Here is a 26,959-nt window from a genome sequence, read left to right as displayed (position 1 = left end):
TGCCTCTGGACATGGGATACACTCAAACTCTTCTCTGGAGGACTCATGGAGAAAGCTTAAATTGGGATAAAATCTATTATAGTCTGGGAAAGTTTTCTTTTAATTTTCTTTTGTCATTAAGAAAATAGGAGAGCTTCTTGTTTCTGGTTACCTGAAAATTTCCTTTCTGTGGATGGGTACAAAGGTCCTTCCCTCTTACAGCTGCTCTGCAGCAGGATGACAATGCCCTAATACATGCAGATCTTCCAGCAGCACCAGATTTCCAATTCCAGATGCATTAATTATTTGGGAAATGTAAAGGTTCTATTAAGCTTATTTGGAAGAGTAAACATCCTCTCTCCTCTTTGTCCTCCACCCCCCTAGTTTTGCCTTTCACATTGAAACAAGAGACCCGTGTCCTTGGATGTTGATTTGCTCTCTTTTGGACAAGACTTACCCCAGACTAAACAGTTTTATCAATTTGTTTGAATAAAGGACACATCTAGGAAAATGGGTACTCAAAGGTGCACAGCCCAGCATGATGGAATTTTCATGGCAGTCTACTTAGTGTTGGGATGCAGGATCAGGGGAGAGGATTCCCTCCCCTCCTTCCTCCTCTCTACTTTCTTTATCTTTCTGTCCTTCTCAGCATAAATATCTTATGTCTTTTGTTTCCTCCTCAAGATTAGGGCACGGAGATGCATTTTTTTCAGACAGATTGTTTTTCTCTGAGAATCTTCTGTGAGGAGAGGTCCCTCTGTGGGTAGCTAATGCTCAGGGGGGCTCAGCTGCAGGCTTTTCTCTCTGACTGACTAAAGCTGTTTGCTCACACATTGAAGCAGAGTGGTGCAAATTGATGGTTTAAATCCAAAGGGGCTGGCCAGGAGTCTCACAGGTGACTCTGAGATGAATGAGGTACTCAGCCCAGTTCCCTTCACTAGTGACCTATCATTTGCAGTGGGGCTTTTCTCCTGCCAGGCAGCTCCAGTTCACCCTGCAACCTGCATCCATTTCCTTGTGTCTTCCAGGGATGGTGGCCATTTTAATCCTCTCTGTGAAGGTTCAGAAAAGGCTTGGTGTGCCAGGAGGCTTCGTGCTGTACCCAAGGCTTTGAGGTTGAGAGATGCTGTGCTGTTTACCCCCAGGACAGCTTCTTGGAGAAGGTCAGGTTTGGCCTTTGCTATCCCTGTTTCCTTCACAGCAGGTGAGGAGCTGTGGTGGTCACAGAGGGCAGGCTGGATGCAGCCTGAGGATGCCCCTTACCAAAGAGGGACTGAGGGTGTTGGCTGTGGGCATTTCTTTGGCTGCAGGTGGATTAGGCTGTCAGGGGCTGTGCCAGAGAAACAGCTGAGCTTGTTTTCAGTGCTGCCCTTGAAAGCTGCACAAAGGCAATGCAGACAAACGTGTGCACAGGGCCAGCAGCAGGGAAAGCTCAAAGGAATGGTAGGGCTGACAGGAGCCATTTGCCCTGCCTTTGTTTACTGGTCCAAATGTGGATTATTGTCCCGTACTAACTGGCAGTCGCTGCTCAGAGGCAATGGTCAGGCACAGCCATCTCCAGCAGAAAGTGGGAAGGCTAATCTGCCCTGGAAGAAGGACCACCTGCAATGGCAGCTGGGGACAGCAGCCTGTTGTGGCCTTAGTCACATGTGTCTGCTAGAAAACCTCTGCTCTTGTATTACACCTTCCCAGCTCACACAGTTGGGACTTTCATGACTTCTAGAGAACATCAAGCATGGTGTTACAGTTGGAAAGCAGGGTGGTTTGGATTGTTCTGATGGCATTTGGCTTCTCCTTCACCCCAACAGATAAGAAAGCTGCTTCTTTCCTGCCTTAGTCCTCTGAGAAGTATTTCTGGGATTTTCCCCTCTCCTCTCCACTTCCTTCAGTGAAGGTGAATGGAGGAAATGGCACTGTTTATTACCTCTTCACAATTATTTCCTAACAATCTTTCTTCATGGTGTCAAGGAAACAAATTCAAGGCACAAAACTTTCAGGAAACTCAATCACTGGGTTGTGGCTTTCTTTGGGGTCCCTTTGCTTGCAGTGTTTCAGGACCTCAGTGTGTTTGTTGATGACATCAGGCTGACAGCTGGAATGCTTGAGGGAAGAGATGCCATCCACAGCCACCTGTCAGGGTCTCCAGGCCTAAGGAATGGGCCAATGTGAACCTCACAAAGTTCAAACAAAGCCAAGTGCAAGGTCCTGCACCTGGTTTGGGACAATCACCAGGATCAGTACAGACTGGGTGCTGAAGGGATCGAGAGCAGCCCTGTGGAGAAGGACAGGGGGGCTAAAAAATAGTGCATAAAAAATTGGATTTGAACTGGCAGTGTGCTCTTGCAGCCTGGAAAGCAAATCATATCTTTTGGCTGCACCAAAAGCAGCATGGCCAGCAGGGTGAAGGTGGGGGGATTCTGTCCCTGGGCTCTGCTCTGGTGACACCCCATTCAGAGTGCTGCATCCAGCTTGGGGGTCACCAGCATAGAAAGGACATGAACCTTTGGGGAGAGTCCATAGGAGGGCCAGGACAATGATCAGAGGGCAGGCTATGAAGACAGACAGAGAGAGTTGGGGTTGTTCAGCCTGAAGGAAAGAAGGCTCTGGGAAGACCCTTTTGTCTTTCAATACACAAAAGAGGGCGGAAAAATGTGGAGAGAGACTTTTTACTAGAGCCTGTAGTGACAGGGCAAGGGGGAACCATTTTAGATTAAAAGAGAGTAGAATTAGTTCTGTTATAAGGAATAAACTTGAGGCTGTAGAAGTTAGAAACAAGAGGGGATGATGAGGGTCCCTTACTCAGGGAAGCAACTGGGTGAGGAGCTGAGAGGATGTGATGGGACTGACCTGTATTCAGCACCTACTTTTTGACTCTCAATGTAAAACACATTAAAGCTGCTCCTGCTAACAGGAAAGGGACCCAAAATGTTTGGTCTGTGAGGGACTCAGGTGTCCAAGGGAGGAACACCACAGCAATAGTCCACAGTGCAACTCTGTGCACCATTTTCCAAAGACTGAAATACCTTGCAGCAAGTGAGGCCTTTACCACAGACACTGGGAATAAAAAGACAAGCAAAAAAAAAAAAAAAGAAACCGATGCTCCCAAGAAGATTATTGCTTTTACACAGTGATGGCAGGCAAGCATCTCAAAATGAATGGGACAGAGTAAGAAGCCCTGAGATTAAAATTCATATTGTGCATGTATTTAAGGACCAATTTAAATTCATGCATTCTTACCTGCAACATTTCCTAAGCTTCTGAATTTGTCACTTCAAGGTGCTGCTTTTGTGTTGTTTGTGTAAGTTAATAACAGTGTGTCATTGTGTAACCAAGGCTGCTTTCAAACTCTGCAAGATGTAGAGGTAGCACAGAAGAGGAGTGCAGGCAGAGATGCCCAACAAGTGGTCAGCTGCAGCTTTAACTGCATGCCAGACATCCCTGGAATACACTTTGTAGCTGATTACAGCATACCAGAGAAGGTCTGGGCTTTGGCAAAGAGCTAGAAATCAAAGTCCTAATTTCCTGACTCTGTGATGACTGTGAGTCATAGCCAGTTTGGAAAAACTCTATTCCTGTCTCTCCATAAGCATAATAATGCTATGGAGCTTTTTGGTGTTCAAAGTGTTAAAGAGATCTTTAAGGAATTATATAAATGACACTTGTTGTAAAGGTTCATGTAATCACTTCTAATCAGAACCATAACACTTTCTTGTGTTTGAGGCTTGTTTGGCCTCAAACACAATCCTTTGAGATCTGTGTGTGTGTGTGTATACATATGTGTATGTATGAAGTATGCAGCAAACAAGCTCTACTATGGTTCAAAAAAGCCTGGGCATTGAGTGTGAGACAGAGAAAACTGAAAAGAATGAAAATGGCCAGAGCTTTCCCTCCTCTCAAGCTGACAGATCTTATGCACTTGAAGAACAGCCTTCTCTTTCTCCCGCTCCCTCATCTTTGAAGACCAGTGATCTGTTTCATCTGCCTCAAACAAAGGACTCTTGAAAGATGTTCTCTTAAATTTATTTTCTCAACCCTGGGGCATACAATTACTGCTGTTCACTCATGCTTTGCCTGTTTAGATATTGGAAGGATACATGTACTTTCTGTCATTGTTACAGCATTCCCAGGGCAGGCAGCATGTTCCCGATTCAGGCTCTGCCCGCCACTGGCTGTGGAGTCAGCAAGCAAAACCTTGTTTAGGTGCTTACAGAAACAAATGGTATCTTTACTAAGCTGATACCTGACCAGTGTGATCCCTCTCAGGTTCTGATCTGTGCTCAGTGAGATGGGAAAACCTCGTAGGAAACTGGATAAGGACCGTGAATGCTGCCTTTGACACTGCAGCTAGTTCCCCCAGCAGCATTCCTCAGGGAGCACATGATCGGCATGTGTAAACCCCCGTGACTCAAAAGATAAAACGCTTCACTAGCCCAGGCAAAAAAGGTTACAAATGTAACTTCGGACAGGAGTCAGAGAAGCACTCGGGTGTTCTTTGCTTTGTAAGCACTGTAGGATAAAGGAACATGACACACAGCAGACACAGGATCTGTTGAAAGCTGCCCATTCTAGCTGTGTGTTCAATTCCCTATGTCATGGGAGAGGGAAAGAAGTGGTTGTTAGCTCAAGTTTGGCAGCGACGCAGTTGTAACCTGTTAAAAGCCCACTGCTGTTTGGATTTGCTCTGTGCAGGATGAAAACATTACAATGAAACACATTTTAAATGCAGGAGTCCAGCTTGAGAGACCGGTGCACAAATCCTTGTTAAAACAGTCACTCAATGTCGATTTTATTACATCATGTTGTAGCAGTATGGTTACAATTGGTGATTCAATACACACTTCAGCACCTTGTAGGAAAATATACTGTGGGCTGGCTGCCTGTTTGTGAGTGTCCATCCTTCCTCAGCTCTCTGGCACAGTCCCAGAGCTGATTTCACACTAACGTGGCAAGAGCCTGGACGCTGTGGGAGCTTTCAGAGGTCCTGTGCACGGCGTGGTGGTTTCTGACGCTTCTGTCTCTAAGGCTGCCTTTGGGGCTGTGCTGAGCCTTGGCTGCGTGGCTCTGGAAGGCCCGGACGGTGCGGATAGCGAGGATGCAGAGCACAAAGCTGGCAAAGTACAGGCAGGAAGCCACGACCCCGAAGAGGCCGACGGCTGCGTCGCTGCCCTGCACGTCGCAGTTCATGGAGGTGTAGCCACGGCGCGCGTAGAGCCGCTCGCGCCGCCTGCACACCTCGGTGGCGTTCACCTGCCTGACAAAGTGCAGGTAGAGCCCCACGGCCGCCAGGTACGCCAGGCCAGCCAGCAGGCTGAAGGCACATTCGCCTACCAGCAGCCCCATCCGGAGCTGATGGATGGGTTTTGCCCCCACGACGAGGAAGACGAGGGTGAGCGTGGCCGCTGTCAAGCTGAAGGCCACTCCGCCGTACACGCAAGGGGCTCTCATCTGGGTGAACTGCATGTCCAGGTCCCTCACCTCCCGCAGCTCCGTGCCCTCAAAGGGGCTGTAGGCTGAATTCAGGTTGAAGGATCCAAAGCCTCCGAGGGATGTGAAGCCTGCAACAGAGGCTTGGGAAGCGCCCACACAAATCAGCACCAGGAGGTTAACCGTGATTTCCACGAACTTCAAAATGCCTGGAAGGAGCACAACAATGCAAATAGATGTCAAAACCACATCTTGTGCAAACGGTGGGTGACAGAAGTACACCAAAACCATAGGCAGAGAGTACTAATACTGAGATATTCCTCTTGGCTACAGCTACAGAAAAGTACTTGGGAAAAAAAAAAAAAGAGAAGCTTGAACTCTCGCGGGTACATTTTGGAGGCTGGGCAAATTACTTTTTTTAATTTGTCAGTGTGCTTGATAGATGGATCTTCATGCAGTGAAAAAAAATCCATAAAAATTTTACAGTGCTTGTGTTACTGCCAAGGCAAGCGCACAGCGATTATATTTTGGCCTGTAACTACTTGGCATAAACACACTGAGCAAGAAATATCCAGTATGAACAAAATGCTGAGGTTGATGCTGACAAAAACCTAGAAGCTTCTAACAGTTTAAAAAATCGTGCAAGTTACTTCAGTCCTTCAAAACACGTTTACTACTTTAACTTACACCTTTTTTTTTTCTGTGAAGGTATTTGTTAATTTAAACTTACTATCTAACCAGATGCAACTTGCACTTTATCTCCTTCAGAGACAAAAATCACTCGTAACTCTGAAGAAGGAGTTTCTGATTGCACAAAAAGAAAAAAACCCAAAAAAGAAGGAGGGTAAGGAAGCAAAATCCACCTTGTATGCAGAAATAAATTAAGTGAATTTGATACTAGGTCATATGCACTCTTTCACACCCTGACCTTCAGAAGAAAGCCTTACAACTTCTGAGTCGGCTCTTCACTTTTTCTTATGTTAGGCTACTAGTAATAGTAACCAGGTATCTTTAAGGGAAAAAATACAGACAAAACCCAGAACTGAAAAGGGCAGAAATTACTTATTTTTGTGGTTGCAGCCTCTCAGGAAGCTGCCTCATGTTTGATAAATCTGATTATTCTGTGACAGCTCACTAGGGGTCAGACTAAGATTAGTAAACATGACGGATGGTGAAACGTAGCACAGCTAGAGTTGCCTATTGGGGAAATGAAAACCCTTAGCGTGTCAGGCATATTGCTCCAAAGTTCTGAAGTTAATTAAAGAATTGTAAATCTTATTATTCCATTGCTGTCTGACAGCCAAAAATGTAAGATGCTTGACACAGTGGTCCTATATTTGTCTTTAAAGCGGAGCAGGATCTGTGGTTTGCACACAGACTTTCATTTTATGCTACTAGTGCTGATCCACATGGCATTTCCCTCTTGAGCAATGGCTCAGTTGTTGTCAAGGCTGTATGGGCTTGAAAAGGAAGGGCTGAAGCAGTAACACAAGGGAATTAAACAAATTCGTCTCTTGTGTTGCCAGACCCTTCTAACCAAAGAAAGCCAGTGACAGCCACAGTGAAGGATTATCAGATATTCTCATTCTGTCCCTTCTTACTCCCTCCACAGAGGGCTAAGGTAATGAGTCCTTTCCTGCTGCCACTTGCTCTGCACAGGAAGGTAGTGTTAGAGCACACAAAAATTTTCTCCTTGTTCAAGAGGAACCAAGTGAGCAGTTCTGTGTATGTGTTCTTCAGAGGTGATGCTGATTTCTGCATGGCAGCGCGCCTTTTCTTTGACCCTTCTGCACAACCATTTCTGTGAAGCAGGGCAATAACTGTGCTGGTTACCAAATCTCTTCAGGAGGCTTCAAGTATTTCAAAGGAGGTATTTGTGGAGCTAAACACAATTAGAGAGAAATTTAACTTTTGGCCCCAGAGTTATGATTGGGAACTTATTGTGCCAAAGTCAAATAATGCAGCCAAAAGACTTGTCATTTTTAATAGGTAAAGAGTTATCACTTTACTAGGATTGTTCACAGTATTTTGAAAGAGTAGTAGCTGTGCAGAACATTAATTGGAACTCAGTCAGGTGGGGTTTTTTTTTTTGTCTACTCAGTTGAGTTGTACATTATGCCTTCCAAATACAGGGAGTCAGCTTAGATCCTCAGGGCCCTTAGAAAGTGTGACAGTGTTGGATGCAGGAGGGCACTTCCCTTTCTAAAGGCTGAGATGACAAGTGATTTCATAGATGCTCCAGCAGGAAACAGTTCTTACAAGTCTACATGGAGGAAAGACCATTTGATTAAGGGAAACATAAATTTTAAGTATGGTTTGGCTACTTGGTAGTTGGGAACTCATGATCAGTCAGCTGCTGACTTCAGAATTTCCTTTTCATCTGTGTGTACTGAGGCCCCCTGACCTGCCAAGCATCAACTTTTCCTCTACCTCACCTTGCTGAGCTTTGGAAAAGGCAATTTTCTGTTCTCAAAGTAGTCACTGCCTGCTGCTAACCTCCCCACATTTATAACTGACCCCAATCCTCACTGATGCTGCTCCAAAATTTTCTGTGTGTTCACACACATTCTGTACGCCACCTCTTAACTTTGCTGAGCTGACTGATAACGGGATGACAAATGTGATCAGTGCAGGTCTACTGTATTTTTAACCACAGCAGTAGATGCTTTAAAGGCATTCCTGAAAAATTTCCTTAGGCAGGGCTTTCAGACTGGACAGGTTTTGTATGTACCTGCACAATTTTGACACATGCCTGCTGTAGAATTGATTAGAGTGACTAAACAATGGAGAGAGGTTCAGCAGTAGCTACTTCACCAATCACTTGTATCCTTTGCATTAACTTCGGTTTTTTAAAAGAAAGTGCAAGAACAAAGCCTCCTGTACTAAAGACAATTTAAAAATGATAAGCAGTATGTAGAATGAATTACAGGTCCATGATGACAGCCAGCTGGGTTTATAAACATAGCAGACAATTAGTGGAAATGCCTAAGACGTTGTATAATCATCAGGGCTTTGATGGAAATATTAATCCTTACAGTATGTTCCAACCCTGTAACCCTAAAAGCCTTTTGCAGCCCTGATCTGTGATAGTTCCAAGCTGATACAAAATCCTACTAGCATAACAGGATAGAGACAGATTTGAGAAGTAAGGAATAAAAAGACACATAAGTTTTGAATTTTAGCTCTGCCAAGGTATGGTCACACACATCCTAGCAGTGACCTGTGTCAAGCAGTGTGCTGCTGGTGGAAAGGACTGAGTTACAAGCCAGGCTTCCGAGTCTGCCCTGCCATTTCTGCTTTCACAGGCCAGTTAGCCATGTCATCTTGAAGTTATATCTGCAGAAACCAAAAGATCTTCCTATAGGGAAGTTGCTTATCTTTACAGTAATTCCCTAATCCCATGCAACAATGAATGCATTGCAAGATTTAAGTGCAAAATAACCAAAGGTCTGAACAACTCAGAATTCTATTGGTTTACTTATTTTTTTCCCTTTCTCAGGTTCAACATCTTTGGATTTACCTAAAATGTTACTCATTTGTATTAAAATCAGCACATTTGTATTTGTATTAAGATCAGCACAGTCAACAGTTGGCTTTAGGAACTAACCCTCTCCTTACTGAATAAGTTACAGGAGTCCTGTCAGGGCTCCTGGATTGCTATTTCCTTTCCTATGCCTCTTTCCTGCACTGCTTTTCAGCACTGAAGGTGAGGAGAAGGGCTGCAATCTAGAAGTGGGTGTTCCAGAGATTTCCAGAGAATTGTTTCATTAAGTTCCATGAAATCTAAATCTGCAGTGGACAGTAACTTCAATGTATCCTAGCTGTTAATTTTGCTTGATTGCAGTTGTCTTTTGCTGTAAGTACGCTTCCTGCTATAACCAATGATATAGCCTTCCAATTTATACTATTTATGTACTATTCACTTTTTCTTTCCCTTGCTGGGATATTTCCATGGCATCAACCCATTGAACAATGGTTTTATCTTCTATCAAATGTGGGCCTGACCATCCAGCAAAACTGACAGGTGGGCTGGTTAAGGGTACAGACCCACAGGCAGCTGACTTTAACAGCTCCCACTCTTGGCTGGGCAGTCACTATTTTTCTCTCTTACCTCCACATTAGGCCCTTCTAAGAGCTGTTCAAATAAATTAAAATAGCAGGAAACTATTTAACTATTTTCTTGGTTTTGTTCTGCAACTTTAGCCTCTTGAGGTGACTCACAGCATATCTGATGAGCAATTGTGTTGGCATGAGTTTAGCAAGGGCAGTAACAGCCAGGACCAGAGAAGGACCAGAAACTCCCCTTCTCAGGTGAGGTGAGCTGTTAAATCCACATACTCTGCCTCATAAGACCACACTGTGGCTGAATATGTGGTACCCAGCAACTCAGCTGTGCACTCAAGTCTCATGTCAGAAGCCCTAAAGAGGAATTTCCATCCAGGCACTCTGGCAGGATAGCTCTGATGTTCAGGTGTGGGAGTCATGGTGTGTGTATACACGTGTACATAAAGGAGAATGGTCAATTCTTGCTTGTACCTCTGTTTCTGCAGTTGCCATAAATGAATTTGCAGGACAGACAGTTCTGACTCTTTCACTTGAACTCCCCTGATTCCATGAGGGCCATACTAATGGAAAAGGCCTTCAAAGTGTCTCCCTCCACTGTATCTGGAACAGAAGTCACCTTCTTCCTTTGCTGAATGCACATGGACTCCTCCTCCTGTCTCTTTTTGTATCATTCCCTCCTCTTCAGTGAACATCACTGTGTACTTCCAGAATATTCTATGTCTACCATTCTCCATTTTGGCTTGCCTTCTCCCTCTGCTTCCTTTGCAGACCACATACCACTGGGACCAGCAGGGCCCAGGGGCAGCCCTAGGGATGTGTGGCTGCCACCCTTGGACACCTGGGTCTCAGTGGCAGGGCTGGTGACACACAGGTCAGTGGTACCCATGTCACATCCCATTAGGGGTCGCTCCAGGAGAAGGGAAGAGAGGAGTTAGAAGCTACAACACACATAAGAAATCCTTCTCCAAGCCTTTTTCACTGCAAGCTGTATTTTGTTTCTTTTCCCCCACCCCCTGTTTCGGTAAAAGCTTTCTGCTTTTCAGAGGTAATCTTTATGTTTTATCTTTTACCCCTCAAAAAGGAGAAGACAAGTATTTTGAACATATACAGCGACTTACAAAAGCAGCAGTCAGTCCTGAAAAGGATCTCAAAGGGAGAACATCTCTTGCCAGTGCAGGTTTGGCATTCCCCAGAGACTGAAGGCACAGCTCAATGCAGCTTCGGTCACCCCTCTGCTAAACTGAGTTGGTAGCAGGAGGAAAAAGATAAGGAGAAGGGGAGAAAATTTCTAAGTAAAGCAGGGTTTGGCTCTGCTTTTGGAAGGGGACAAAATGTGACAGAAATGGGGAGAAACCAAAACAGAGGAGGAGAACTGAACAAGGAAAAAGAAATGAAGACAACAGTTGCAAGAGATCAAAGCTATAAAATCTGGATGCAAAGATGTTTAATACCTTTCTAACAGTATTATTTCCTTTATGCAAAAAATAAGATCTTACTGAAACCAGTAACAAGAATTCAACCAGCTTCACTAAAGCAGAATAAGGGCAATACACAGCTTTTTCATAAACAAAGAAATGCCCCACAAGCCCCCATACCACTATTATTTTTGCAGGTCTCTCTGTTCTTCAGCCAGTGGTGGGACTTAGCTTTCATTTAGTCATGCTAAAATCAAAGGCGAAAAAAAAACAACCCAACCCTAAAACACAAGAATTAGGCAATGTAACACCAACAAAATCTTGGCTTTTCAGAGGACCCAAGGGATGTGCATACTCAGAGCCAAATGCATTTAAATTGCACGGATGTGCCCAACACACTTATGCTCATTTGAGATAGCCATCTTACTGGAAATCACTGAAAAAATAGTTTAAAACTGGGAAAATTAAATTATTTATGTGCTCTAGAAAAACTTTATTATTACTTTTTAATAATTTGTGTCTCTTTAGTCAAGATAATCACTCTGTTAGGAAATCTCAAAGGATGACCAGCCTTGGTTTTAATGACTCAGAGAAGTCTTGCATTCACAGAGTGCTCAGATCCAAATGTATTATCCTGTTTTTTCTGTGTATCCTCTTCCCTTAAAGAACAACTCTCCCACCTGCTCTATTCTTTCTGCTGAATAACTTCCCATCCTCTAAAAAGTGCTGTCCAATTTTCACAGGAAAGGGTGGACTTAAACTGTAGAATTACTGCATCATCCTCTATCCCCATATTTTCCCACCACTGTAAGACAGTTTCAATACAACCCAGCCCTTGCCTGGGAACAACAGCTATGGTTTACTTGTACCCAGTAGTTCTTTAAAGCATCACTTCTAGAATGGCCTTGATTTCTCTCCTGCTAATTGAGCATGAGTCATCTCTCCTAATTTTGGAGAGGGTGGGAAGCAAAAGATCTTGCTTTAAACTGTAGTATTTGACAGTACTGCTCAAATATAACAACTGTAAAAGGCTGTATTCTATTTGTAGCACTGGTAGGTCTCTGTATGGTCACCTCCCATTCTACATTTCAGGAAATGGCCTTTTTTATCCCTTTTTTTGTAATGTGCCAATAGTTCTTTCAAGTAGTAAACAAGTGTCTTGGTATTGAAACCAGCTTGCAGGAGTTTTTTTAAAAGGAGTTCAGAAAACAATGAAACGCTCTTGTTCCGTAAGCCAACTTTCCATGGCCACTCCCTCTGTTTGAACTGAAACTGAGCCACCTTTAGAAAGTACAAAGATTGGGGTGTTATTGCTCTTTAAGTAATCATAGCCTGGCTGAAGGTGGGTCAGGTTGGAGGCACCTGTGAACCCGAGCTTCTCATTCACTTCCCTAATTGTACGTTGTCACACTTGGTGAGCAACATTCCTGTCTGGGTAGATTTTTCTCCTTTAAGAGAGCTAGGATCACTTGCTCAAGAAATAGAGCTACATTCAATAGATAGTCTGTCTGCTGTATCAATTGGCTTTGTGAGCCACTTTTTAAAGACAAGAGTTTCCCTTTGTTCCCATAATTTGGGTCAGAGGTAGGGAAGACAAACCTGGTTCTCTCACAGGAAAGATGGTGTAACTCTTCTTCTGTAATGGCAGCAAGCAAACCTAACTAAGATTTGCTAGTATGGGAAGCATGGACTGGAGTCTAACACACACCTAACAGCTAACAGCAACTTTGCCAGTATCTTCCCCTGCCAACTTTAGTGAGTCCTCTCAGTTGCAGCTCTCTCTTCTCTAAAAACAATTGTGTACATGTTAGCACAATGCCAAAAGGTGGATAAAAATAATTTCATATGAAAACGTGGGCAGAGTGAAGTCCCGAGTGTTGGCAAGGCAACAGTTTGCTAAAGGTAGGATTTGGCATCTGCAAGTAGTGTAGCTCTCCTGAGTGTTTTTATAGAGCCAACTGCTCAAGGCTGTTTGCATTTCACAGTAAAGAGGACTGAGCTCCAAATGAAATACTTTAACATCAGAACAGGAAGGAAGGTTACCTGCAGCTCTGCTGCTGTATCTTGTTACTCTGCTGCTTTAATTAAGCATTTTGAATAACTGGGATTATTTTAATCTGCACAGCTCCATCCAATTCCCACTATTAATATCATCTGTCTTCACAATTACAAGATTAAAAAACTTGATGGCAACTTCAGCCTGTTAGTCACGCTGTATTTAAAATATACTTTGTAAAAGATAGAAGGGAAAGCTGTCTAATTACAATGAGATTATAGGGGACCTTAGTGCTCCCTTCTTAGGCAGAAATATATGGAAATTAACTGCCACAGGAACAGTGTACAGCAGCTTTGGGCACAATTTAAAGGAACTAAGCACAGCACACTGTGGGGGCAAAATGTGAAGATGGTGACTACAAAACACAATAGTTTCCAATCCTGTTGAGCGCTCTCACAGGAATATAGGTGTCCTGCATTGCCAAAAAGATGCAACATGCTGCAGAATGTACTTGTCAAATGCTTGTTTTCACACACAGAGTTACCTGCACTATGCACATTTAATGACCCTTCAGTGTTTTCGGCTGTGCATCCCTGAAGCTACAGGATATTTCTTTACTTCAGTCCAATGCCTCTTGCAGACCACTATTCTCCCCCAACATCTCCACAGCACTGGAAGTGATACCAATCCTCCACAAAATGTTTTCCCCCTCCTGCTCCCATGTCTGACTCCAAGAGGAACATTATCACAACACAACACAAGAACAACAGCAGCATTATGGCTGAGAACAATGGCATAACTCAAAGCAAGTTTTTATTAGTGTGAACCCTGTGTCTTGGCTAGCTTTTCATCTCAGTATTTTTTCCTAGTCTATGAGTATTTCCCAGCATGCATAGCTATAGGGGAAAAAAAACCTGACTGTGTTTTGTAAAAACAAAAGCTTATAGATGTTTACATTTGAATTAATGCCGGCTTGTTAGTGCATGAATGTATCCTGGAGAAAGTCATTGTTACTCCCTAATTCTATTTCCTCCTCCAAAGAAATTCAGTTTGATATTTCCTCCTGGCTATGCTTGAAATTGGAGACTTTTCATGTTGTTACAAACCATAATGCTGTCTTTTTCTGAGAGGAAATTGGTCTGAAGGTTTTAACAATTGTGGATGTTAGAATGTAGGCTAAAGGCATGATTGTTTAGAAGTGCCTACAATATGCTTAAGAAATCTAACACTATTCAAGGAGCAAAGCTGTATTCATAGCAGCAAAAAACAGGGATTCAATTATACTTGCTCCCTCACAAACTGTTTCATAACCTTTTCAGTGTTGTCTCCCTTAAAGGCCAAATGGGTTGAAAAATTAAAAAAAAAAAAAAAAGTTATTTGCTCAGGAATCATGACCAGCAGAGTACAATTCTATAGAAAGCAAAAGCACAAGTAATTTTCACATACTGACCAAAGATAGCAGAAACTTAATTTTATGTTCACTGTTTAAGCAAAACTACAGGAGTCATTATCCAAGAATTGCATTGCTCCACTTCTTTCACACCAATATAATAAATATAATAAAAAGAAAATTAAAAGTTTTGAAGGTTAAGTGACCAAATATCTGAGACCAATTTATTATCAGCAATTCACTCCTGGGTTCAACTCAGATTTTCCTCTCACTGAGGTGAAGGATGGCAGCCAACCTTGAACAGTTTTTTCATTCCATCTGCTAAACAAAAGCACTGAATCTGGTTATATTTTAAATATATCTAGGGGAGTTATTTGAAAGGCAAAATGATTACTAATTTAGGTTTTCTATATATAAGAGAGAACTACATAAATTTTACTTGCACTGTGAAAAGCAAATTGAATGCTTCCTTCTGACACAGAATTTCAGCCTTAAGGACCCCCAGGTCAAAAAACTCTTGTTGTTTTCAACATGCACTGCTTTCAATGGCATATGTAACATATTGTGTGTAAGCAGTAAGAAATAGCTATTGCAAGCAGCAGTTCCTTAGTTAATGAAAGGTTTGTCTTTATCACAGTTTATTTCAATTTCCCATAAATTATATAGTGCATCTAGGCAGTTTGATAAGTCCATAAGCTGTCCCCTCAATCTCTTCACTACTGCAGAAACAGAAGGTGGCACACTTGTTTCCACAGCCTTTTGATCTGTAATCTGCAGGCCCACAAGTGTAGCTTTCCTATGTAAAATTACCCAACATATAGAAACTAGACATAAAGACAGCATAGCAGGGAATAGTCAAGAGTTTTATAGGGAAGTCACTTAAAAGAATCAGCAGATATATGAAGAAATGACACAAGCTTAAATGACCCAAGCTCCTGTGAGATAAACAATCATTTCACTGGTTAGCAGTGGTTAAAGGATTATAAAAAGGAAACAACCAGTTTTCAGGCAACTAGAGTTAAGGGAGTAATCTCTGGTTTGTGCTGCCTCTCACCAGTGTGCCCATGTTGGCAGTGCAGTGGGAGGGGATATGCAGAGTTGCAAATCTTGTTGAAGACACAGGGACTACAGGACAGGCATTTTCTGGGGAGAGAGAAGTACCTCATTTTGGCTCTAGTTTGTTCCAAAGGACAGAGTGCCTGCTAGTAGTTACAGCTCACCCTTTCATTTAGTTTTATCCAAAGAAAATACAGTTTGTGCACCCTGGGTCTGCTCTGCAATATGGCCCAAAGACCTGCAAGTGGAGGTTCCAAGCATGTTCAGCTCAAAACTACATACCAAAATACCATGGTGGATGCATAGACTAATGAACTGAAAAGATTGAAAACTGAGATGGTGAAGTCTGCTTTAATAAAAATAATCATAAAAATTTCTTCATGCTTGCCAACAGTAAAATTGGTGGGCTGCTAAGAGCTCAAGCTTTGAATGAGCAATTAATGAAATCAGTGTTTAATAAGCAACCTCCACCTCATGGTTGTACAGAAATACCCACAAACAACCACTGCCCCTGTGGAGCAGGCAGATGGGTTCTGAACAAAGCATTTCCATTTCAGGTAGCTTTCTTTGAAGACATCAGCTCAGTGTTCACTGATAATCAAACACCACACAAAAGGTAGGAAGCATTAGAATAGGATTACAGAACCAGAGCCTTTAGGCAGATGTCTGATTCTTTCTGGAATTTATAGGGAATTTTTACTGCATTTCTGGTCAGCCTATCTCAAAAAGATGTGATAGACCAGGAAAAGGTATAAGACTGGAAAACTGACCAAAGCTGGCTATTGTTCAATCTGTGAAGAAGCAATAGGGGCACAGGGAAAAAGGGAAGACTTCATTCTAAAACCATAAATCTCATAGAGAAGCTGAATAGATGAGATTATCACAACATATTTAGAATACCATCAGAATCAGAAACACCTTCTTTTAAACATTTTAAGGAATGAAACAGTAGTACTTCAAGTGAAACTCTGGAACTCCTTATCTTAAGGTAATGTGAAGGTCAAACATTTAAAAAAGCGATTCAGCAGAGAATTAAACCAATTTCATAGGCCTGTAAAGAGGTATTAAACACAACAGATGTGAGTGCAGTCTTCCAATTCAGGAAATTCCACCAATCCAAAGTCTGGAGTGTATTCCAGAAGACAACTTACTCTCTACTGGTCCAAACTTTGATGGTCCTCCTAAGTTTGTACTTTAGTCCATTTTCTGGGGGGAAGAGTGATGAAGTGCCTTGTATGATCCAGCACTGCTATACCTGTGATACCACTTGAATGGCTTTGAATAGGTATCCCTCACAGAACGTTTTAACAGACTTTTTTTCCCCCTTCTGTTTTCAAGATGAAAGGATTAAAAAAGAGCAGAATGTTTTGAAGTTTCTTAGATGGTATCAAATGTTCCTATCAGCAAAAGGGGTCAGTATCAGTTTTTTCTTCCACTATATTTGGGCTGGGTTTATTGTCCAAATGTGGTTGTGTGGGGGAAAAAAAAGGGGCAGGAGGGACGGGGGTAATAACAAAGACAGGAGAATGAGGTTCAAAAGCATTCTAAGGTCCTAAGCTGTTTAAAGGATCCCTAAAAAATCCAGCTGCTTATTTCTCAAATTCAGCTTGTGTTTTTTGGGATATAGCTGGTAAAAACATGGATGAAGGAGGAACTATCTGGGTGAAGCAAATACTATTCAGAGCTCTGGTTGTATAGAATTCCTCTCTAGTTTGCTAAACAGCTCAAAATGCATAAAGAACATAACCTAGGTGTGCTAGGCAAAAGATAAAAGCCCCAAAGCTCAACTACTTGGTGGACAGTCAGAAACTAAGGTTCACATTTCAGTTGTTGCTTTGGGAAAGATTGTGTTTCATCACTTGATTTCCCAGTCTTGTTTGAGTCTAGTTTATTTTAAAATTATGGTGATTGGGAAGGGGAAATTTCACCAGAGTGCTGATAAATCATTGGCAAAAGAAGGAGACGGTTAATAAGTATTTAGAGGAATTTTTCATGCTCTAAAGTGTTGCAGCTCCCATGTACTGACTTCTTAGTAAACAATCCATGTTGTTCATTTACAGCATCTACCATAACTGCAGGGAATACACAGTTCTGCAAAACAATTCTAGTAAAGTCTGCTAAATCTTGGTACTTCCAAAAACTAAACAGGGTAGTAAGATTCTCATAATTTTATCAACCTTCAATATATTTTCATTTTTTGAAATAAGATTGATAATAAAAAGGTTTATTTTCTGCATGATCTCTTTTCCCTCCTCCACTGCAAGCTCAGACATGAAATTTTTGGAAAACACTGAGCAATACTTGGGGGAGGGGTGGGAGTAAAATCATCATTGTCAACTGATGTATCCAAAACTAGGACATTCAAAAAATCTTAATTATGTTTAATGCACTGAAGTAATGAAAAGCAAATGCAGGGGGAAAAAGCCCCAGATATTCACATTAAGCTATCCATAAGTCCAAGCAATCAGTGAAACTGGAAACTAAAACTAACTTGCCACTCCATTTTTCTAAAGCTGTGATAAAATAGGGCATGGAGTTTTATGCAGCTTTTCAGACAAGTTAAAATAATTCAGTTTGTTTAAAGAAGAAACTGATGATACAATTTTATCATGGATAAAATATCAGTATGCCTCCATGTCATTAAACCTTTACTAATGTTTGCAGTTACATCTGAAGATGAAAAACAAACTGAATACTAATACACATATTTTTAAGACAAAATAGTTCATCTCACTCTTAAAATTGTTCACATATCCACATACAGAGAAATATTAAATTGATTGTGCTACTTAACTTTCCTACATGGAGTGAAGAAATAATCTAACATTATGTGCTTTAATTTACTTCCAACAGCTAATCTCTTCACTTTTCTCTACTGGAGGACACTGAAAGTCTATTTATAGACATCAGCCAAAGATTTTGCACCTAGCTGCAAATTCAACTCAGACTGCAGTGGAGCTTTCCTACAGACAAGGTGAGAATGATCAGTGCCCTGAAAGAGGGAAAACTTTCAAGGGTAATGAATATTTTAATGACTTCTTTTTTTCAGTTTACAGGAATGAGTTTACTAAGGCTGATTTCCTCCCACATTAAGGCTCATTTCTGTCCTTGTTGCAGTTGCTTTCTTCCTAAGAAAAACCCAAATTATTTCTCCAAAACTGTTTAACTGGATTCATGTCCAGAAAAAAAATTTGTCTCCCGCAATGATGCTTAATAAAGATGTATGAGTGATAAGTGGAGTAAATCCAGAATTGATAAAAAGTGTGAGAAGAATGATTGGGAAACAAATTATCATCAAACCTTCAACAGCCATCTCTAAACTGCTCACAGATGTAAATGTCTATTTTATTCCTAAATCCCAAAGGCTAACTCTTGTTGCACAGACTGGTTGATTACACACATGACCTACTCTGGTGCTCTGGATGCATATCCCAGAGATGTATTTTCAAGTATCTAAATATCAGTATAAATATTGCCTTTAGGTGTCTAAAATGGCATAACCCTCAGTTATGCCATTCATTAACTCTCTCAGTCCTTGTGGCCTTTTTTTTGGTAGGTGTTTTTTTTTTTTTCCCATTTGTTTTCTTTTATTATAATATTCCTCTAGTTCTACTTTGGTGTGCTTCTAAACACAGAAACCAAATCCAAGAGAAGTCCTTGGAAGGAGAGGGGTGGATGGCAGGCAATAAGAGTCTCACATACCTCTTGTTGTGCATACCTTTGAACACTTCATTGAGAAGCTTTCCTTGGGAGGATAAAACTCTGGTGGTGGGCCAAAATACTCCTGTGCTGCTCTGAGGTCTTAGAGTAAGGGTCTGAGCAAACAGGAGAAGTCCTTGAGTGCTGGCCACCTCGGATATCTCTACAATGGAGTAAACAACTGATGGTTATACATTAGGTCAGAGTCTCTCCTGAACATGAGAAATGAATGTTCTAATGTCCTCCTGAACATTAGAACATGAGAAATTATCAGATGCTCCTCTCAGTGGAAGCAACTAGTTTGCTTCACAGGCATCTGATCTTTTTTGCTTGCCTGTTTTGAAAGCAAATATCCCCAATACTTGCATAAATCCATGTTCACAAGGATATTTGCATTCAATGGTCCTATTTTGGAAAACAGTGTACTCACTGGGTAGGCTGGCTGAACTGTTTAGCTTACTGGCAAAAGGTAAAAAGAGGAAATAACAGCTTCATGAAAACCAAACAATTTAGCTAGTCCATAGCAGGCCAAATAATAGAAATGAGAGAGATTTTGGCATAATAAATGCGCAAAGTAGCACAACTATTTAATGGGTGTTTGTACTTCCAGCTAAAGTCTCTCACAAAGATATCTTTTAAAAGAATAAAAGCTATTAAAATAAACAGATAAAGATTTTAAACTAGGGAAAAAATAGCCTATTCAAATTTTTGAGGTCCTTGAAGATAATTGAAGAAGAATCTAAAATCAACCCTCCTCCCCAAAAAGATCCATTTCTCCTGTCTCCAGTTAGTCTCTTCATTGATACAATGGTCCAGTTTTCTGTAATGACATAAGCTCCATATCTGAAGCCTGATGATTTTTAAAGTTGGTGAGATTTAGGTTATTTTATAGGAAAAGTGCAATTTTCCCTTTAAAGTGAGCTAACACTCAAGTTAAAAGAAACATTGGCTGCAAATTTTTTGTGTGGTCTAACAGGAATTTTCTCCCTCATTTGAAGAAGAATTGGAGCTTGCCTTTTTCAAGGTACAGCTGGATGAGTTTGTTATTAAAGGGTATTTTAAGTCTCATTCAGCATTATTATTTTTAAAAGTCTTCTTTGTATTCCTTTTTATCTTGAATTTCTTATCCACAGATCAGCATTTTCAACTGTAGTTTTGTTTCCTAGTATTGTTGCACTTCACTAAGGTTTATCTTCATCCAATTCCAGACTCAATACTATCTCGTTCATCCACATTAAATCATGTTCTTTGTAGTTCTTACATTTTAATTAAGACAATCAATAACAAGACCAATGCTAATGTCTCCATGTTTAGCTGCCAACAGCTCTATTTGGCTGAAACATTTCTGATTTTTCTGACCTCTGTCCTGTGTCTTGTGCAACTACCAAAGCATCCTGTGCAGCTGTGTCACATAAATTAAATAAGCTGTGTGATTTATAAGACTTCCAGTAACTTGAAAGCAATCCCTTTGGTACTTCTGATGCAGCTGCTTCTCTCTATTGTTTCCTGTTACTTGCCAGAAAACAAAACAAGACAAAAAAATCAAACCAACCCCCCCTCCTGCCTCAATGTTCAGCAGCAGAGTATGTTTAGGGGGAAAAAAATCCTTTTTTTAGATGCCTTGTTTTCTCACTATGGCCTTTTCTGGCCACCTTTACTGCTGTTTTCCTTGAGGATTTTACCATTCTAGGTAATTCTCCTCAGCACTGGGAGGAAGGTTGCTGTAGGAGTTTCAGACAGAAATGCATTTGGAAAGAGAAATACTCTGGCTAGAAAGTCTAGTTCATCAGGGATGAAAGTATTAGGCACCCAAAGTACAGCTTCCACGAATTTTTTCCCATGTATTTCATTACAGGGTCTTCTGGTCTTCTGATCAATCAGCCAAAGTTTTCACCAAAACCCATGAGAACTCCATGAGAACCAAGCAGAGGAAATGCTGTTAGGTTAAGCCAAACTCCTTCAAAACAACTGACAGAAAAGTTTTTCAATCAGTTTTAGTGGGGTCTGATGGCCCCCAGATGCTTGACTTGACTCTAAGAATTATCTTCACGGCTGTTACAGATTTGCAACTGCAGCTTCCCTTCCTCTAATCCCTGGTGGATACAGGGATGTCTGTGAACCTTTACAGTCCATCCATCAATTTTCGATCTACGAGTCCAAACATATAAAACTAACAGCAAAACCAAGAAATCCAGAGAAGTGCTTTATTAAAAAGTGGTGGTTTAATTTATTGCTAGGATCCTTTCACACATTGCTTTTATTATGCTACACGTGAAAGAAAAAAAAAGCCCACATCAAATCTCCATCCCTTTTGTTTTTTTTCTTTTTCTCTCCATTGTGCTATTAATGTGTTACTGGCATTAGCTGCTCTCACTTCTAATATATTCAAGATAATTTAACTATATTGCCTGCCAAGCTCTGCTTTTGCTAAGGACAGGCATTCAGCTTCTGAGGATGATTCTTAGGCTGGTTATTTTTCCAATTTCTCTCAAATTTTTCATAATTTAAGAGAGACAGGAAAAAAAATTCATTAGCTACTTTCACGATGCAATAGTTTTAGCGCTATCCAAGTGTTTTATACTTAGCCATAAGTATTACTTGTAGTCCGCACAGTGCTCTCCTCTGCTCCTTTTATTGTCATCCTGTTTTCCTTACTAAAATGCATATTATCAGGGAGTATGATATTCAGTATTTCAGCTTTTCAATAATCTCCATTATATTCATCTCCTCTCTCTGTTTGCCTTTATTCTTAAATTCCCCTGCAATCATGTCCCCAGAGACTAAATGGCAGAGATGAACACTCTGCTGCTATGGCAAACTTGCCAGTGGTGTTTGGATCTACAGACCTCTCTCCTACAGTGCAGCCACGCACTGGCATGACCTAAAAGGAAAACAGCCTAAGCTCACGTCTAGCGTGCTGCAGCTAGGCCAGGCTGGAAGGAGAAGTGCAATATCCTAAGAGTTTATTTGGCACTGGAAACCCATTAGTTGATCTGCTCATTGTGCTGGTAGGGGCTGACCCACTCTCAAGTGCTTCCAACAGCCTTAGACACTTCAACAAGCACTCATCTATTGATGAGCGACTACTGAAAGTAATTTTATTTCAGATTAACAGGAACATGTTCACAGCAACTTGAGAGTTCACAAAGTCTCCCTGTGCTGGTCTCAGTCATGTAACATTCTTATTTAAGCAGTGCATATTTGGCAAACCACAGTTTGCTGTCACCTGCTGACCAGTGTCTTCAGGAACTGTACTAAGACTCATAGCCACATTTCACCTACTTGTCACCCAACCTGATTGAGATCATCCCAGGAAATTCACATCTCTGCCTGTGTTACTCAGCCTTTCTGTCCTGTCTCCAGCTCAAAACAAAGAAAAAAGGTTAAATTTCTAAGTGTAAAATAGCTCCCTTCCACGTGCAGTATGCTCACGCTTTCACAGCTGAGTAAAAGCTTTCTTTACTATTGTAAATTAAGCCTATTTAAAAGCAGAGAGAAGGCAGACATTATAGACCTGCTGTGATCTATTTCTCTGAGAAAAAAGACGTACCTTGCATTGTGTGGGTATGGTTTTCTTGCTCTTCTGTCTTCCTTGTATCTATCAGATCTATGGTTCTCATGGCGCCGGTATTGCTTATCTTGGTATCGACTCCCAGCTTGAGACATCTTGTTTCTCAGATGTATTCTCTCCTTCTAAAATAACTTCCTGAGCCAGAGAAAGAAAACCAGTTCATTTTATTGCTCCACTTAGAAGTTATTCATTGACCAGCACTCACTTCCATTAAATGCTGATTCAAAATTGGTACAGACTTCTTTAAGTGAAGGAAGTAAAACCCTTTAAACTACAAAGTAACTTCATTAAAGCAGGAAATTTTTCTATACCTTTTCCTTTTCATCAAGTAAGTGCAATGTTTCTGTACCTGACATTTACTGCACTTAGCTTATTTACTAGGTCTGCTCTGATTCTCCTGCCTTTCTGCCAGGGCAAGAGATCGCGTCCACCAAGAACTGAGTCTTGTCTTCTGCAATGTTGTGTCTCAGGAAAAGCATTAAGCCCAGCAAGTGCCAGTGCACTGCACGAGTGTGCACACAGCTGCCACTGGCACAGGGAAGTCTGGAAGAGCAGGCTGTGACCTTTGTCCTGGGAGTTTCTAAGAGGAGGGCACCCGTGGGTGTAAGCAGAGTCACCACCACACGTTGCCTATGATTTACATAAACATCAGGTACAGGCAAAGCTGTGCTGGGCTGAAAGTAAGCTGGCAAGAAGCTATACCCTGATAATTCCGTATTAAATACCACCAGTTTGTTATTTGCTGAAAGTGTCTTTATCTTTCCAAGTGCGATACGATTACGCCCAAACCTGTAAAATAGGGAAACAGACTTCAAACACCTGAGCAATCTTTAGGCTCATTTGCCTTCATCACAGCCCTTCATCATCCCTGCAGAAGTGTCTGCAGTCGGTTTAATTTGCACTGATCAAGGCCTGATAGCTTTCCTCCATCTCCTTTGGGCGCTATAAAGTCAACAAATATAAACATATAAAAATATGGAATAAATTAGGATAAACATACAAAAATAAATGAATAAATTAATTTCTGTTTACATCTAAGAGGGAAAGAGACAGCGCCTTCCCCCGAGGGCAGGAGCCATTCCGCAGGGAAAGGTTCCAGGTGCCGCCGCAGCGCCACCGCAGCGACCCGAGACCCCCGTGGCGCCCCGGGGGTGGCCCTGGCGTGGGCGCTACCCCGGGACACACCGGAACACACCGGAACACACCGGGCACCTCCCGCCAGGCACCTTCGCTCCCCCGGGGCCAAGGCCCGCGACCGCCGGCCCTCACCTGAGGGAGCGCCGAGCTCCGTCCCGCCCGCAGCAGCTCCCGGCGCCGCCGGCACCGCCCTCCCGGCCCGGCCGCCTCCCGCCTGCCCTGCCCGGGCCGGCCCTGCCCGCTCCTGCCTCGGCAGCCGGGAAAGGTGAGCAGAGTTACAAAATCACAGGGTCAGTTTGGTTGGAAACGACCCAGAGATCTCTGCGATCATCAAGTCCAGTCTGCGATCCAACACCCGCCATGTCAACCAGACCATGGCACTGAGTGCCGCGTCCAGGCTTTCCTTAAATATCGCCAGGGATGGTGAGGCTGCCATCTCCCCGGGCAGCTCATTCAGATGTCTAATCACTCTTCATGTGAAGAAATTCTTCCTGATGTCCTGAACCTCACCTGGCACAGCCTGAGGCTGTGTCCTTTTGTTCCGTCGCTGGTTCCGTGGGAGAAGAGGCCATCCCCCACCTGGCTACACACCCTCCTTCCAGGCAGCTGTAGAGTGTGATAAGGTCACCCCTGAGCCTCCTTTTCTCCAGGCTAAACACCCTCAGCTCCCTCAAGTGCTCCTCATGGCATGTGCACTCCAAACCTTTCACCAGCTTCCTTGCCCTTTCCTCCTCCCCAGGGAATAGGAACGAGGGCTTGTGGGGATGGGCTGGTGTCTGGGAGCACACGACAACCCGGGCTTTCTTTAATTTAGTAAAATAATGTCCCTGTGCCCTACAGTGCTGAGGAAGAATTTGGTCACCAAGGATATAAAAGTAAAGTTAAAATTCAATGTCCCCACAGGTTGCCTTGTTGTTCTTCTAAAGCCACTTCCATTGACTGGCAGCATTCAGGGCAGAAAGCCCCACTGAATGGGGGGGTTCGTGGGGGTGAAGGGAAGGAGGTAAAAGATAATGGGTGAAACTTGTGCCCAGGAGCAGGTGTGTGGGAATGGCCTGTGTTACACTAGACAGGTTGCACAGGGAGGTAAGCAGATAAACTCTCCTCTGGTGCAGAGCCATGTTTGGATAAACAGCCATTTGAATGCATGCAGTCTCCTTCCCTGGTCTCTGCTGAAAGCCCTCCCTGTGGTGTATCGGCAGGGGCTGTGTCGCCCTGCTGCCAGCCTGTGATGTTTCTCTTATAGAGGAACAATGCGCTGGTCTCCTCAGGATGCCTTCTGTTGGTGTTTATAATCTCTTTTTGGAGAGAGTCTGGACAGGCTCTTGAACCGGAATCGCAGCAAATGGCTTGTTGGTTGTGCAGTCCTGTACACAAAAGCAGCCTGTGCCTGGGAAACAGGATGATGGTGTTAACATGACACCGTGCCCAGCTAATACTGAGCTTTGGAAAGCTTCCCTATGTTGTGGCACTGTCCTGCACAAAAGCTGGGAGCAGGAAATCCCTTTCCTTCCAAGGGCTTTCACAGCAGTAAGCTCGGGGTACCAGTGATTTGTGAGTTTGGTCTAAGATATGTAGCCTTTAGTGCAGTCCCATGGCAGAGGTAAATCAAAAATCCCCGTAAGTAACACGCGGGTAACAGAGGAGCTGCTGTCCCTGAAATGAGGAGATAGCTACAGGAACTCAATGCTCAAAGTACATGTTTTGAAGTGTGGTAGGAGTGTGATTCCCTGCTCTGGCTGAGCTGTGTTAACAGCTTATTTTGCTGTTTACTGTTTTCACCTTGCCTAGACCTCTTCTGCTTTTCCTGCTTTTAGCTGTACACTTCATCTTCTTCTTGCTGTCTTGCACCAACTCTACTGCTTGCTTGATCACATAATAATCCAGTTCTGCTTGCTTTCCAGCCAAAACCAATTTACTTTCTGCTGTTTTAGTGAGTTGAATTGGCTTTGTGCTGCAATCAAATGTGCACTGGAGCAAAGACTTGGCAGAAGCACATGTCCCACAGGGAAGAAACTGGGGGAGGGATGGGGGAAGAGGGCTACCTCTCTTGGCAGCAGTGAGTGGTGACTGTAACTGAAGCCCTGATGAGAAGTTGCAGTTTGAGACACCACTACCATCAGTTGCTATGCCTTCTCAGTTTGGGGCTGTCATCTGGCTGGCAAAGGCAGTCTAACAGCAGGAGTGTTTTACTGTTTCATAGCTTTGTTTGTTTCTAATTCCTACTGTTTCTATTTAAAAGTTGTTTAAGCTAGTTTGGCAGATTTTATCCCAAAGATTAGGGTGCCTGCATGAACTCTGTTCTCTTGTCTAGATAAGAAATATTTGGGAAATCGATTCACCATTTGCATCCAGCAGAGGATATCTACTCTTGATGGAGAGTATGAGGAATTACATCTCTCTTCTGGTGGCCAGGTTTCATACAAAGTTGAAAAATCACAAGGAGTCATGGCTGGAAATAGATTTTTTTCGTAGGGGCTGAAATATAAGAGTATCCTTGACAGCCACTGTTTGCAGTATAACTAGTAGTTCTGTTAAAGCATTTCTCCTTCTGGGCTGAAAGGGTTCAGGTGTGGCCCATTTTGGTTTGGAAGACTGGGTGGAACTGAAGGGTTGCTATTATGGACTGGGTAAAATTCAGTGAAGCTGGTGGGCAAAGTATTTAGAAGAGCTTAAAGTGATTATGGAACCAGGTAGTTGAAATAACAGGGTCACAACCAACACAGAATTACAAGGTGAGATCTACGCTAAAAAAACCCTTAACTCTATGACATAAGGGTTTTTCCCTGGAGACTCATAAAGAAAATACAAGATAGGTAGGTAGTGACTGCTGGAGTTGCCTATATATGACATAAGAACCAGTGAAACAAGCGAGAGAAAACCATGCTGACTAGGGAGAAGCATCCAAATGTAGGAGTAGGACTGTGTTTCTAAGGAGAAAATCGTGAAGGGATTAGATATTGTACTGGCTAAATTTAAATGACAACCACCAAGGAAAAAGATCAGATCATTTGTTTTTACATTATTGCAGGTGAAAGGATGCTGTGTTGTATGTAAGCAGATGGGTTTGTATCAAAGATGCACTCAATTCTGTCATCAGTTTCTCTTTGTAATAGAAATAACCTTTGGGACTGAATTTTGGCTAGCTGATGAAGTCCAGAGGGACTGATGCGCAGAAAATGAAGTGTGAACTGTTTTGATATTTTTTTTCCCCTGGTAATTTACTC

The 26,959-nt window shown here is 42.4% G+C and overlaps 1 pseudogene; it reads right to left on the bottom strand.

Annotated features, from left to right (window-relative positions):
• Positions 1-4,911: 4,911 nt before the first annotated feature.
• LOC118694834 (MARVEL domain-containing protein 3-like) lies at positions 4,912-24,168 on the bottom strand (annotated as a pseudogene).
• Between the last annotated feature and the right edge of the window lie 2,791 nt (positions 24,169-26,959).

This window comes from Molothrus ater, chromosome 1 (genome assembly GCF_012460135.2).
Source record: "Molothrus ater isolate BHLD 08-10-18 breed brown headed cowbird chromosome 1, BPBGC_Mater_1.1, whole genome shotgun sequence".
Taxonomy (NCBI): Eukaryota; Metazoa; Chordata; class Aves; order Passeriformes; family Icteridae; genus Molothrus; species Molothrus ater.
The sequence above is the reverse complement of the archived record's forward strand: the minus strand, read 5'-3'. Positions and strand labels throughout refer to the sequence as shown.